Consider the following 14,936-nt stretch of genomic DNA (forward strand, 5'->3'; position numbering starts at 1 on the left):
GTTTACATTTTATTGTTGAGAAAGTGAAACAACGTAGCCAAGGTGATGTGAATGCAGTTATAAAGTACACTGTTCCCTTTGAAGATTTACCCGTGTCCTCGGTATGTTTTCCATATCAAACTGAAAAGGGGGAGACTGCAGCCTTGATCAAACTTGCGAAGTCTTAACTTACAAGAAGAGGATGCGAGACTGAACTGTGTGTGGGCTACTTAATATTGAGGAAAAGCCCCAATCAGATAGGCGAACGTTTGCAGCCCCGCCTCCGTTTTCAGATGTCTCCGTCTTTCCCCATCCACACTGAGACGGAGCAGCAGCGTTTCAGAATGAAAACGGCCTCTCCAGCGTTTTCGAAACGCTCCGTTTTCGGCGCTCAAGAACTCCGGCGTAGTGTGGACGGATGGCGTAACCGTAGCAAAACTTATGCGTTTTCAAACTAAAACGCACTAGTGTAAACGGGGCATAAGAGTCTACCATGTAAACAGCGATTTTTGATAACCCTAATCTGACTAAAGTCATAAACTAACTAAACAGAAATGGAATTAAGACATGTGGAGTTCTGATTTTTTGCCAGTTTTTGCTGCAGGATTATCCACACACACGGTATGACACCTACCAAGTCAGTAAAGGACCACAGACACATGCATGGCGAAATGCGGATGGTACTTTTTCCCCAATCGGCGTGCATTATCAAATTACATTAAGACACCACTCCTTACTTCATACTTGCATCTAATACCTCAGTTTGACACCAGGGCTTGAATGAAATGTTCCTGAATGAAAGTGAAGCTGCTGAACTGCCGTTAAAGTTGAAAAATTTCGAACGAAACCCCTAAAATTACATGCAACCCCTGTGGACCGAACTATGTGCTATAACATGTAAAACAGGATCATGAAAGGAACACTCAAAAAGCAACTCATGTAAAAACCTTAATCCTATTATTGTCTTATTTAGATTAAGGAAAATAATTTGATTACAGATGGCCATGTAAATGTAGTCAGTAAAGGGTTTTGAGGGGCTTCTTCATAGTACTTTTTAAAATCGAAACTCAAACAGTTATAGTAGAAAATGCATGTTTGTGTCCATCAAGTTTGTCTTAGAACTTAAAATAGTCTACAAGACTAACCCCCAAAAATAAATCAGTTAAAAAAAAGATTCCTTGACATCTTTGAGAGATGTAATCCCATTTACCTCATTTGTAGAGTGATTTGTCTCGATGACCTGCACAATCAGACTTGTTTTGTGCAGGAGTGAATCATTACAGGCTTCGGTCTGTGTAAATGCACACATCAGGGCCTTTAAAGGCACCCCATCATTTCCCAAACGCAATCTCAATAGGTCTAATTGGCTGCAGCATATTTTAATTGGAGCCATATTGATTTGCGAGGGCCTGCGTCTGCGGAATTGCCCGACAATTACATAGTGCTTTTGTGCGAGCTTAATTTTGTTTCATTTGTCCAGACAGAAACCGTCCGGCCCTTCATCCGCCAGTAGGAGCACTGGAGATCGCTGACAGATAATTATAGAGCATGTCTCTGTGTGTTGGCTGCTCAGCTCAAATACAGACTCTCAGTTTCATTAGGCTTCAGATCTGGCCTAAAAATCTGCCCAGCGCGCGCGCACACACACACACACACACACACACACACACACACACACACACACACACACTCCCTCTGTTATTGTTAATTCTTGTCGTGTGGTGCATCTATTCTGTCCTGTTGTTGCTGTTCTAATTGGTCTGGCCCCACAATGGTCATCCTGGCAAGCAGGAGGCCTCTTCCCACAAGTCCATTTTGTTTCCGTGTGTGTGTGTGTGTGTGTGTGTGTGTGTGTGTGTGTGTGTGTGTGTGTGTGTGTGTATGTGATAGAGAGAGCGACACTGGGTAAAAAGGAAATCAATAATGTTTCATTAGAGCAGCGTTGTAGCAGTCTTTTGCCTGTGCATGGCTTAATTATTCTTTTCTAGGCGTTTGCTTTAATTGGGAGAATAAAAGAGTAAAGTGGAGAGAATGACTGCATTAGCATATCTATTAGAGACACGGCCACAAGTACACAGACAGCCTCACGGCCACAAACTCACCCCAGTAACCTCTCACACATACACACATACACATGCTAACATTTGTGTTCTGATCACAGTGTGGACTTTTCTTTGACTTTTATTGTTTTTATAGTGGATTAATGAGGGTTTGTGTCTGCTAACCCCAAAACAAACCCACATTTGTTATTTTTACTAATTTAATATAGTTTATTTTTTAAATTACAATGGTTTTGCGGCAGTTCAACTAATGGTGAATAGTTTGCATATTCATTGACACTCATTTAGTTCAATTCCTGTACAAAACTGTAAAAATGTATCATGTGGAACCAGAAGTTTTCACTGGTTTGTACATACACTGTTAAAAAGATTGAATTAATGAATGAACGAATGAATCACGGCTCTTGTTGCCAGAATCTTACTGTAAAATATGCTGTATAACATTTTAGTATTTACAGATCTAACATAATTTTAGAATACATTTTTTTATTATATATATATATATATATATATATATATATATATATATATATATATATATATATATATATATATATATATTTATATATATATATATATATATATATATATATATATATATATATATATATATATATATATATATATATATATTTATATATATATATATATATATATATATATATATATATATATATATATATATATATATATATATATATATATATATATATGGGATGTTCTACCAGAAACTTACATTATCTGTCATTGAAATAAAAAACAATAATACAGTGAATAAAAAGTATTTCATCCTGGGGTTAGGGTAAGATTTGAGATGTAGAATAAGATCATAGTTTATAACTACTAATGAACAGTTCATATCTTAATAATAATAAGCCACTAGTTAATAGCATGGTTTGTGACCTAAACTAAAGTGTAACTAAGTCTTTTTACTTAAATTTCTTTAATTTTTTGTCAAAAACAACATTTACTTTTATTATGTTGACAAAAACCTGAGACTGTATATGTGTTTGTGTTCCACATAAAAAAGGACACAAAGGTTACTAAATTAAAACTAAACACTACCTTTCAGCATGTCGATAAAACTGTTTTTCTGCTACTGTTGGCCACTCAAGAGTGTTGGTGTTTTTGTGGTGTTCACTATACTTTGTTCATGTTTTGGTGCTCAAAATTGCAAAGTTGAATGAGTCCCACTGATTTCAAGCCCTCTAAAGAAGTGTGCTGTATATTTCTCCACTCATCTTTCTCCCTACACTATCATGCAGGAGTGACAGTGACTAACGGCCCGCGGTAGATGAAATATAACGATTCTCCAGCGAGGAGACAGACACTTTGAGCTGTCTGGTCTCCCCTGGTGGAAACACGCACACATGCACACACTTTAAATCGGAGATCCAAGGTTAATCACTCGATCAGTGTAATGAAGTACTCACTGACAGCTGTAAGCAAGCTATGTAGATGAACTTCCCTCATCAATTTCTGCCACTCTCCACACACACTGAATAAATCTCCATGAAAACCCTGTCTAGAGAGCGAGACACAGAGACACTTTTACTGGGTGTGTGTGTGTATGTATGGAGGCTGTGGTGTTTATGTTAGATTTAATGCTAGATTAAATGCACAGTTTGAATAGGTTTATGTTTGCATCAACTGTGCATTTGTACACTTCATAAACTTCTGACGTTTACTGTTTAATTATGAATGCATCATGAAGTGTGTGTCTTAATAATGATTTGATATTAAACAAGAAGTGCAATGCATTTATTTCCTAAATCAGCTGAATTTGACTTATATTAGGGTAGAAATTGTTTTAGATTAGTTTTATTTTTCTAATATTATTTGAATACTTTCAAATAAAAAGGAAATGTAAATTGTTTTTAATGATTATATAGGGATGTCAGGTTTTTTGCCCTCGAGTCAGAGTCATTTGATTTCGAGTATCTACTGATACCGAAACCCGATCCAATACTTCTATAATACATGAATAAAGAAGAGCAAAGAACCAGATCCAGGATGTTTCTGATTTAATCTAATTCATCTTATTTTAACTTTCAACATTACTTGAACAATAAAGTAATAAATGACATGAATTCTTAAATTTTAAGCTTTAGTGCAACTAAAAAAATAGCACCTCAACTTAAAATACCTAGCAGGCAATCTCAAGTTCACATATCTCACAGTTTGCTATGGCAATGTTGTCGTCATCAACTTTTTCGACTTTATATCCAGAGTACAGTCTCTGCAACAAAGTGATGTCATGCCACACGTGTTGCTGTTTCTGTGTGAAGTTAGGAAAGAGGTCCAACTCTGTGCCACAGCATAACTATAGATGTGTTTAAAAATAATAAGATTATACAGTTGAAGTCAGAATTATTACCCCCCTTATAAGAAAATATTCACAGTATGTCTGATAACATTTATTCCTACTAGAGAAAGTCTTATTTGTTTTATTTCGGCAATAGAATAAGAGCAGTTTTTAATTTAAGAACCATTTTAAGGTCAAAATTATTAGACCCTTTAAGCTATATATTTTTTGATTGTACAGAACAAACCATCGCTATTCAATAACTTGCCTAATTACCCTAACCTGCCTAGTTAACCTAATTAACCTAGTTAAGGCTTTAAGTGTCAAGTTTAAGTGTCTTGAAAAATATCTAGTAAAATATTATTTATTGTCATCGTGACAAAGATTAAAATAAATCAGTTATTAGAATTGAGTTATTAAAACTATAATGTTTAGAAATGTGTTGAAAAAAATCTGCTCTCTTTTAAACAGAAATAGCGGGAAAAAATAAACTGGCGGGCTAATAATTCTAACTTCAAGTGTGTGTGTGTGTGTGTGTGTGTGTGTGTGTGTGTGTGTGTGTGTGTGTGTGTGTGTGTATATATATATATATATATATAAATATATATACTTTTTGTATGTATTGCAGTTCTAATTTATAGCAATCTCATTTTATAATATAATTTCTAAAAGAAGATATCATGCAACAGGCATCATCGATGAAAAAATACATTGTCTGAAAAATGATTAAAAAAAAAACTAAACACATGAGAGTCTGAAGCACAAAATAAGAGCAAAAACAATTTTTCCATGAATGGCTGTAATTTTTCCTAAAATCGTTCAGTACTCTGTTTTCCTTTCAGCTCTGGAAGCGTAGGTTACGGCGTGCAGGATATTCAGTTTTGAAAAGCTTGATTTATAATTTGCAGCATTCCCATCTGCCCGTAGTTCACTGTTCGCTGAACGGACAGATAAACCAGTTAGCAAACACTTTTCCCCACTGTCTGTTGTTTTGATAATCACCCATAATAGCATCTAGCTTCAGTATGGTCTTTAAACCTGATTTACTGTCTAATGGAATAAGAGAGACTCAGAAAAGAGAGAGAGAGGCGGCCAGTCACTACATGCACCTTTTGGGTAATGTCGTTAGACATGTTTTGAAGAATAAATTAAATCAGCCCTAAATTGTGCTCTCAAGTCAGACCTGGAAAAAAAACAGATAGAAAAAAGGGAGGAGGGGGGGGAAATGAGTGGACCTCATTGAAAAGAGAGAGAGAGGGAGAGAGTCATATTTGAACCTCTCGCAGGAAAATGCACTTAACCAGATTAGAACGGGCCAGTGTGGATGGATGGGCACGGTAATTGCGCTGGCTGTAATGGGTTCCTGTTGCCCGTAGCAGACAGTGGGCAGTTCAGTGGATAATGTGGGTCTCTGTGAGGTTCGAGGACCTTACAGGCTCAACCTGTGATTGGGGTCAGATCTGTGGATGTCAGCTGATAAAAGGTAACCCTTATTCGCAATCTCACAGGTCACACACATAACCAACAGGAAAGCGTCAAAAGCACACACACCGCCATGTTATTTAAACACACTGGGACAATTATGTGAGGTAAAAGTACATTTCTTCACAGCGAACTTAACTAAAATTGCCAAAAATGATTGAACATTTATAGACAAGTGCTCTTGTTCCGGTCCAGATTTTCATTTAGATGTAGCAGTCACTGAACCCAATAAACAAAAGACAGACTTTCTGCTGTCTTTCCTCCCCCGCCTGTTGATGTCTGTTTCACGTCTTGTTTTTGTTGTCCTAAAGACAGAAACATTATCCACACTTAAACGAATTCTAACTTAACCTGTGGGATTGCTTTAAAATAATCACTTCCTGTCTGGGAAGTACGCTGTTTGTGGCTTTTGTCTCACAGAAAGGGAATCAATGGTGAAGCTGAAATTGATCTGCGGTGTGTAAATGTATTTTTTTCTTTCAGCGCCGTTGTTCTCTCACACACACACACACACACACACACACACACACACACACACACACACACACACACACACACACACACACACACACTCAAACTGGCGCCCCTCCCCAGGTGGTGTATGTTACCTGTGGTCCCGGACTCACCTGTAACAGAGTCGGCTTGGCTCCAGGTGAGGGCTGTGGTAACGTTGTCCATTGTGTGTGTGAACAAGCAAAAGGCTGCAGGGATTGAATAGCAAACATGCAGGTGATGACATAGTCTCCTTGAACACAAAGTGTGTGACACTAGCGAGGAGGTGAAAACACACACATACACGTGTACAGACGCACACACAGCTTGACAAGGGCATTTGCCTTAATTCATTCAGCCAATTAACAATGATATCCCTTTCTTTTTTTCAACTTGGAGTTTGCAAGCAGACGCTTTGCTATCATCTCAGCCGTATTTTTAACTTGAATGTACTTTTGGTGTCAGTGTCTTCCAGCTATTTTAGTTGTACAAGAACTGGTCGTTATAGTTGGATTGAATTTAAAACTATTAGTAAATAGATTTTGTTTTTAATTATATTACTGTAATTTATTATCATGGATACACTTATTGTAAAAATGTTAAAAATATTAGGGAGGCAAGAATTTCTATGTGGATCTAATAATATTGCTTTGGTTTAGTCAAGATGATGTATTATATTAGGTCAGCAGACATATACTTTTAAAAACCCTAAATGAAAGATTGAATTATTTTTCAGACTTTTTTCCCCAATCCAGTCAACATTCATAATGGCTAATACTGACTGGAATTATGAACAAAAAATCAGCTAATATAATAATATTTTAAAAATTGCTTCAAATTTGAAGCAAAAAAAAAACAAAAAAAAAAAAACAGAAGCAATATTTCATTAAATAAGATTAACTAGTTAAAAGTGTTTGCAATTTTTTTTACAGTTCTATTAGTAGCACAAATAGTTTTACCATTTTCTACTCTTCTAGTTGTCCACATGAAGTTTCACGTATTCACCAAAAAATATGTTAGATTTTTTTTACTGGAACAAATCAAATCAAAATAATGCAGTGGAAAATTTGCAATAGCAGCATGCTCAGATTGTGACTACCTACTTACCTATCTATGCATAATTTAGTACAGCCCATTTTGAAAATGAAGATTTTTATGCAGTTCTCAGTGAATATAGGCAATGCATTTTGGTGCATTAAAAAAAAAGATTTATTTCTATTTATAAACAGAAATATTTATTAAAATAATATTTTGGTCACCAAACATATTTAGAAATTGAAAAATAATAATAATTTTTGGACCATTATCATAATTTATTTTATTAGATAAGCTCCAGATTTGGTTTTAGTACTGACTAATCTACTGTATATCCACAGATATAATATGGTATAGCTTCTTATTAAAAATACTCATTTAAAAGATCAATTTGTGAGGTGTGTACTTGTATATGCTGAGCACTGTTTATTACTGTAATTCAATATCGCAATCATGGATACACTTACTGTTAAAATGCCTACTAAAAATGTTTTATATTGACTGATTTTATTTCTAATTATATTACTGTAATTCATTATAATAATCATGAATACACTCACAGTAATAATATTATAATTTTTGTAATTTAAAATGCAAATAAAATGTGAATAACATAAATCATGAATAATGTTTAAAATAACTCATTCATTATATTCAGTTCAAAACCGCAACATACTGGATGTCACTGTTGGTTTTGTACATTTCTGTCATAAAACAGACAAAATAGGACTGCATGTCATCGACTAAAGACTTAACTGGTAGACAAGTATTCATTTATTTTAAGTGATTAGTTAACCTTTTAAATGTTTATTAATAATTAGTAACATTGAGCCTTTAATTGTCTACATGCTCTTTTGATATTTAATATGTATTATACTGTATGTTGTCAAATATTAAATATTTGGGTTCTACCAAATATACAAACCAAAGTGTTGTGCTTGAACTTAAGTTTGTGGACAACAAACCTCCGCCTTTGATTTGATTGGCCGTCTCAATCATTTTGACACCGAAGGCAATTATGCCATTTCTGATGTTTGATTCCTGCTAAATGCTTGATTTTTCTCATATTGTTAGTAATTTTTCCATGTTTTTATTGTTTAAAAAGTAAAATTGTTGTGGTGATTGACATTTATATCACAATTTGTATTGATCTCCAAATATTTAAAGAGATTTTGGATGTATTGGGCTTAAACAATGAATGATGTTCTATATGAGGTCAACATGGGTGGGGCTAAAAAAGCAGGCAAGAATCTCATGACCTCATCTGTGAAACATCATACAACCGGCGTACGGTTTTGTTGCTTGCATCACCTGTTGAAGGTTGTAAAATAAAAAAATGACATGTTTTTTTTAAAAGGATGACAAGAGGGAGTTTGACATGAATGGCTGGCAATCTTTCAAACACAGATGATACTTGTGTCAAACATCTACCTGTGGATCTAAAGAATGTTGGATCTGTCACTCCATTAATCTGTTATGCAATCGTGCCTTTTCCCCCTTCAAATTCACTCTGAGCTCTTGCAAAAAAAAAATCAGTTGTGTGTGTGTTGGTGCGTTTCACAGGTGTTCTGTGGGGCCTGCAGAAAGACACTGCAGGCTGGTAACCAGAGACCTCTCAGACCTTGTGGGAACTCTGATAAGATAATCTTGCTCTTTTCCTCCCCTCCCCACTCTCTCTTTTCTGTCTTTCTCAGTACGATGGGGCAAAAGGTGAGGGCGGGAAGCCAAACAAAGGCATGTGTGCCTCTGCCATGGCAGAGCGGAACCCCTCGCTCGTCTGTCAGAATGCCGGAGCGCACCGTTTACAATGGCATCCCGCATTCCGACACTGGAGAAAGTGGCCGGTGAGAGGGCAGCATGTCGTCCCCACGGTAATAAGAGCCCTGGGCGGGTTGAGAACAGGGGGTGTAGGAGCGCTCCGGGGCCTTGTCCTCACTCTCAGGTGATGTGAGGAACTTTTTGTGTTACACTGAGTATAACACACTGTTGCTTTTGACCCCACACACATCCATTACTGTAGAAAGCACCCCCGCAGGGTCATCATGGACACCTGATCTAGTCGTAAGTTAGTAAGAGATGGAATACGTTTTGTTAGCATCATCTTTGAATACAAAAAGAGGGTTTTAAAAGGAGTCATCGAATTGTTATCCTTTTTTTGTTTCCAATATGGCAACAGTAATGAACTTAAATAGCAAGTCCTTCCCCTGTACAGAGCTTCCAAATTTGTCTGTAAAGGCAAAGACTTTAAATGGCTTTTAACATCAGTTTATACATGGGTCTCAAACTCAATTCCTGGAGGGCACAGCTTTTGCTCCAACCCTGATCAAACACAGCTAATCAAATAATAAAGGTGTTCATGGCTCTTTTGAACACCTTGATTATTTGGATCAGCTGTGTTTAATTAGGGTTGGAGCAAAACTGTGCAAAACTGCAGCCCCCCAGGAATTGAGTTTGAGACCTATGAGATATATATCCGTAAAATTTACGGTAAAAAAACGGCGGCTGTGGTTGCCAGTACTTTACTGTTAAAAACACGGTACAAACCGTAAAAGTAATTTCTCATTTTTACGGTAAACTACCGCATTTAATCAATTTATAGAGGTAATATGTCTGTATTTTGTATGACCAACACATCTACACATCTTTTGTTACACAGTTAGGCACGTTAGCACACCCACATGCAGCTGGTGATGAGGAAGTTACATAATGAGCCAATGCTCATCACAATCAGCTTTTCCCACAAGCAGAATAGAGTATCAGCATATAGAAGGTGCTCAGTGTTATTCACACAGCTACTAAACACCAGTATGGTAACACGCATAAAATTAAAGTCATGAAATAAACAATGGTTATCAACATTAGATGTTACATAAATCTCTAATGTACAAAACTGATGGGGAAATAACTAAAAAGATCCATATTAATGTCAACAAAATGCATAAGAAATTAAGTGCGATGCAGGGAATTCTGGCAAAGTCAATTTGCGGTTATTCACTGTATATATTAAGGAAACATACCATTAACCGGGTTACGGATTTGTACTGTAGCATTTTTTTGCAGTTTTTTACTGTTGGAATCACAGCCATTTTTTACAGTATGTGTGTGTATATATATATATATCCCCACTTTGTTCTGTGACACTTGAAGTGAAATCAGATTTTTTAGCAAGCTTTTACTTTTACATAATAACAAAAAAATTACAGTTATTGTGAACTGAAAAAATTGTTATTCACTCAGAGGTGTGATAGCAATGTCAGCTTTGTGACAAGCTAAATCTTAATTTAACCTGTTCGGTCAGTTCACAAGTCTCACTAAACAATTACATTTAATTTATGTACAGATCCAATTACTTGTTTTCTTTGCTTAACAACTGACTGATTAAAAAAGATTCCAATCCCGTTAGACAAGTCTCAGTAGATGATTCACTTAATTGATTTTCAGATGAGGTGAAATTGTTGCATTATAAAACCCAGCAGTCAATTTTATCAAATTTAATGAGTGTAGTTAACTCAAAATTTACCAAAGTTAATTCTACTCATTGGAAAAGAGTTTTAAAATCAGTGTTGAAGCTAATGAGTTAATTAAATACATTATTAATTCAATTTAAATGGAGTAAGTTCTCATAACTCATATAGATTTTTTTTACTCATGATTTGTGGCAATTGGTTTCCTCAAATGGTTTGAGTTCCCTTAACTTATTGGGTCTTACAGTACTCAGTTGGTTTGAGTTCTCTTTATTTATTGAGTTTTACTGTGCTCAAATTGCTTCGTTTACTCAAATAGATAAAGTTCACAGTACTCATTTGAATTAGTTTTTGAACTTAAATGGTTTGTTCCAATTGGTTTGCTCAAATGGTTTGAGTTACCTTACAGTGTACCAGATTTCACAGTGTACTAATGGTCAATTTTTAGGTTCCATTCTTTTTTTTGTTGTTGTTTGTTTAGTAAATTGTAAAAAAAAAAAAAAAGGCAAACTAAAAAAGATGGCAAAGTAACACAAATTAATGTGTTCCTTCCCAACTTGTATGAAAAAAATGCTTGATTTGAGTACTTTATTCACCACTGCTGGTAGCCAAATGTGTTGTATGCATTGTATAATCTCAAATATGCGTAATAACCAAACTATCATCAAATTTAAAAGACATTTAATGAAATACTGTAATTCTGGTTAACAGCACAGCTAATGCAAACATATCCATACATTACTTTGCTGCTGCTCTCTTACCTCTGTCCTTTGTGCTTTGATTGTATTTTGTTGTTCAGAGAAAAGCATGTAGCACATATTTACATTTTAATCCAAACGTCTTTCTAAGCAGTCAGGGTGTTTGCTAATAGTATCAATAATTAATTTATTTTCTTTCTGCTTAGTGCCTTATTTATCAGAGGTTGCCACAAAGTAATAAACCGCCAACTATTAGGGTAGCATATGTTTTACGCAGCGGCTGCCCTTCCAGCCGAACATGGGGAGAACATGCAAACTTTACACAAAAACGCCAACTGGCCCAGCCAGGACCTTCTTGCTGGCGACAGTGCCATTGCTAACAGAATATCACTGCTAATTATGAAATATTTCCAAGTACAGAATTTTACCATAAGAGTAAAACAGCCCTGAATCATACCTCTGCAACATGTGCAGGAGTGCAAGTAAGCGCAACAAGTTGCAGTCTGCAGTTCACTAATCAGCCACTAGTGTCGCCAATAACAAGGGGTTCTAAATTCGCCATAAAGCCCCTTTAATAACATGTTGAACTTGTCAACGTATCAAACCTTAAAAAAAATTCCCAGTCTGTGTGACTTCCAAGTGAACAACTTAAATTATGTTGGCTACGCTTACACATTCACGTCCCTCTAAATTTACGGTGCTTTGTCTCAATTTGTTTCTGAGCCGTTTGCGATCCTTAAAAACGTCTGAAACACAATAGAGGTGAAATGCGAGGCTTGTGTTGTCTGGCAGCAGATATGAGTCTGTCTGGATGTTGCCTTCATTCAGAAATTCCCTGGCAGCCGTCGAAACATCGTCAGACCCGGGCCGCTTCCAGAGAGCTCATTCACCCCCGCCCGCTGTGGCATCACATTACCTGCCAAGAATTCAGGATGGAAAGGATAAAAATCGGATGAAATGAAAAATAATCCCTGTTGATGCCAGGTGAGTTTACCTGCCTTTGCCTACCTGTCATGGTATTCAATCCTTTGTTGTTTGCAGTTGGATTTTTGCGGAGAGAGGAATGTAATGAATGTGGTAATTTGGAGTTCCCCGGACACACCGCGAGGGGGTTTGCTGGGGAGTGTGTTTGGGACAGTGGAGACTGATGACAAAATGTACAACTTTCTAAAATGTTGTTTTTATGTCTTCATATTTCCTCGGTGGTTGCAGTCGCAGAAAACCATCACTCTCGCAGCACAGCCTTGGCGGTGTCCAGAGGGTGAATGATGTTGTTTGTTGGTCTTGTTTGCTGTATTAATGTATTTGTGTGCTTTTATAATGGATGACGTGCTGATGCTCGGACCCCTCTGGACACTCTGCGCTGATTTTGTTTGTGGAAACACACCTCAGTCTTCGCTGGAGTCTCCAAAGCACCAGGTACAATGTGCCCGAGGCCTTGGTGTGTGTGAGAGTGTTTACGGCGTGATTAATGTGACTGACAGGTATAGGTCTCCCTGTTCTTTGTGATTTCGCTTTGATTCATTTGTAGTGAACACACTTAAAATGCACATTGTGAGATCCAGTGTGTGTGTGTGTGTGTGTGTGTGTGTGTGTGTGTGTGTGTGTGTGTGTGTGGCTTTGACAGGCCATTTTATTCTCTGCTTTCTCGCTTAGACGAAGAGACCCAGGCCTTCACTACAAGTGAGATAAAAAAAATAGTAAAGCCAGTTGAAATAGTTGAAGAGCATTATCAAACATACACCACGGTTCCAATTCAGCCATTCATTTAATAATTAAAATAATTAAAATAATTCCATTCAGAAATGGTGCACTCCAATAATTAGGGTTCATACTAAAGATATTTAAAATGTTACAAAAACTTTAATTCTTTTTTTTTAATAATCAGGGATGCCTGCATGCATAAAAAAAATTCTACGTCATTTAATAAGCAATAATTAACAAATATCGTAAAATTGAAATTTTCTTAGGAAAAACAAGTACAGTCCAAAATAAAATATGACAGCAAAGTTTGCATAAACACCTTAAATCAGAGGTGTTCAAACTTGGTTCTGGAGGGGAAAGTGTGCATATTTTAGTTCCGACCCCAATTAAAAACACCTGAACCAGGTAATCAAGCTCTTTCTAGGTATACTAGAAACTTCTAGGGAGGTGTGTTGAAGGAAGTTGGAGCTAAACTGCATGCACAAAAAATTATACTTAATATAATATGCAATAATTAAAAAACAAATATACAACTAAACAATAAAAACACCATATTAAAATTTTGCTGAAGGATAAAACTGGTGTTTAAAATTCTTTGTATTAAATTCCATTAATTAAAATAGAAAACCTTTTTAGAAAACTCTATAGCAATCCTAAGATTCCAAAAAATAGTTAAATAGTTTAGATATTGAGGCTGTGCACTTAATCAGAAACGTTAAAATTAGCTTATTGCAAGAGGCTGCGAGATGAAATATATTTGTATTATTTAATTTCCACTGCCCAAATGTGCGACTGCTGTCTGTGTGTGATAGTCTATCTAGCCAATTGATGGAGCACAATTGAGTGATGAGTGTCTTGCTAAAAAATTTTGAAAACTGAAAGAATTGCCAGTGACACTCAATCGAGTTGCAAGCAACAGCAGAGTACAAGTTCAGAGTTGTTTAAGCCATGTTAGTTTGCTGAGTGTACTATATTTTTATAATTATTATATTTGTTTGCATAATAAACTACACTATCTCCCTAATTTGAGTTCAACTTGTTTACAGAAAGGTACGGTCATTTTATTTGTGTTTACTGTTTGCTCTAGAGAAAAATTGTTTCATTTCTGAATATTCAAAAAAAAATAAATTTAAGTTAATATCTTTTCAGTTCCTTTTTTTAACGAACACTCACTGCATTTTAGCAGTAAGAGGCTATGATACAGATTATTGAGCTGAAGCTTATCAACAAAATTAAATCACAAATCAAATCGAAATCACAATATCTGTCAAAAAAAAATCGCAATTAGATATGTTCCCCAAATCGCACAGCCCTATTAAGTATGAATGCAAATCAGATTTTACTCCATGAGAAGAAATATCTTTAAATGAATCTTCATTTGGACATAAAATATCTTATCTGGAAATACCTGCAATTCACGCAGTAATGTTCAAATGTTCCTCTTTTTTTGTTTCACCAATTGGATATTTATTCATTAGGATAAACCCCCTGGAGATGTTCCATAGCATTTTCAAGGGGGTCCTACAATTAATCACAATCACATAATAATAACACCAGAAGACAAAAACATAACATAAAATGCACAACATCAAAAAACAAAAAAAAAACAAAAGTGGAAGTAATATACATACATACATATGCATAGTACAAAAAAGATACAGATCAGTGTATTAAATCACCACATAAATAATAACATCCCCAGGAAAAACAAGTGCAG

At 35.8% G+C, this 14,936-nt stretch overlaps 1 protein-coding gene across 17 annotated transcripts in view; it reads left to right on the forward strand.

Annotated features, from left to right (window-relative positions):
- Positions 1–14,936, forward strand: part of ikzf5 (IKAROS family zinc finger 5) — a 260,718-nt gene that overhangs the window by 148,338 nt on the left and 97,444 nt on the right. For 5 of the 17 annotated variants that reach the window (XM_087288792.1, XM_087288802.1, XM_087288796.1 and 2 more), the window contains 2 exons: positions 12,344–12,499; positions 12,908–12,934. The exons of 11 other annotated variants lie outside the window; for them this stretch is intronic. The gene's annotated coding sequence lies outside the window, so the exon portion shown is untranslated. Of the gene's footprint in view, positions 1–12,343; positions 12,500–12,727; positions 12,935–14,936 lie in introns of all 17 variants that reach the window. One more of the 17 variants, XM_087288808.1, reaches the window with a different exon arrangement.

This window comes from Danio rerio, chromosome 17, assembly GCF_052040795.2.
Source record: "Danio rerio strain M-AB ecotype USA chromosome 17, GRCz13ab, whole genome shotgun sequence".
Taxonomy (NCBI): Eukaryota; Metazoa; Chordata; class Actinopteri; order Cypriniformes; family Danionidae; genus Danio; species Danio rerio.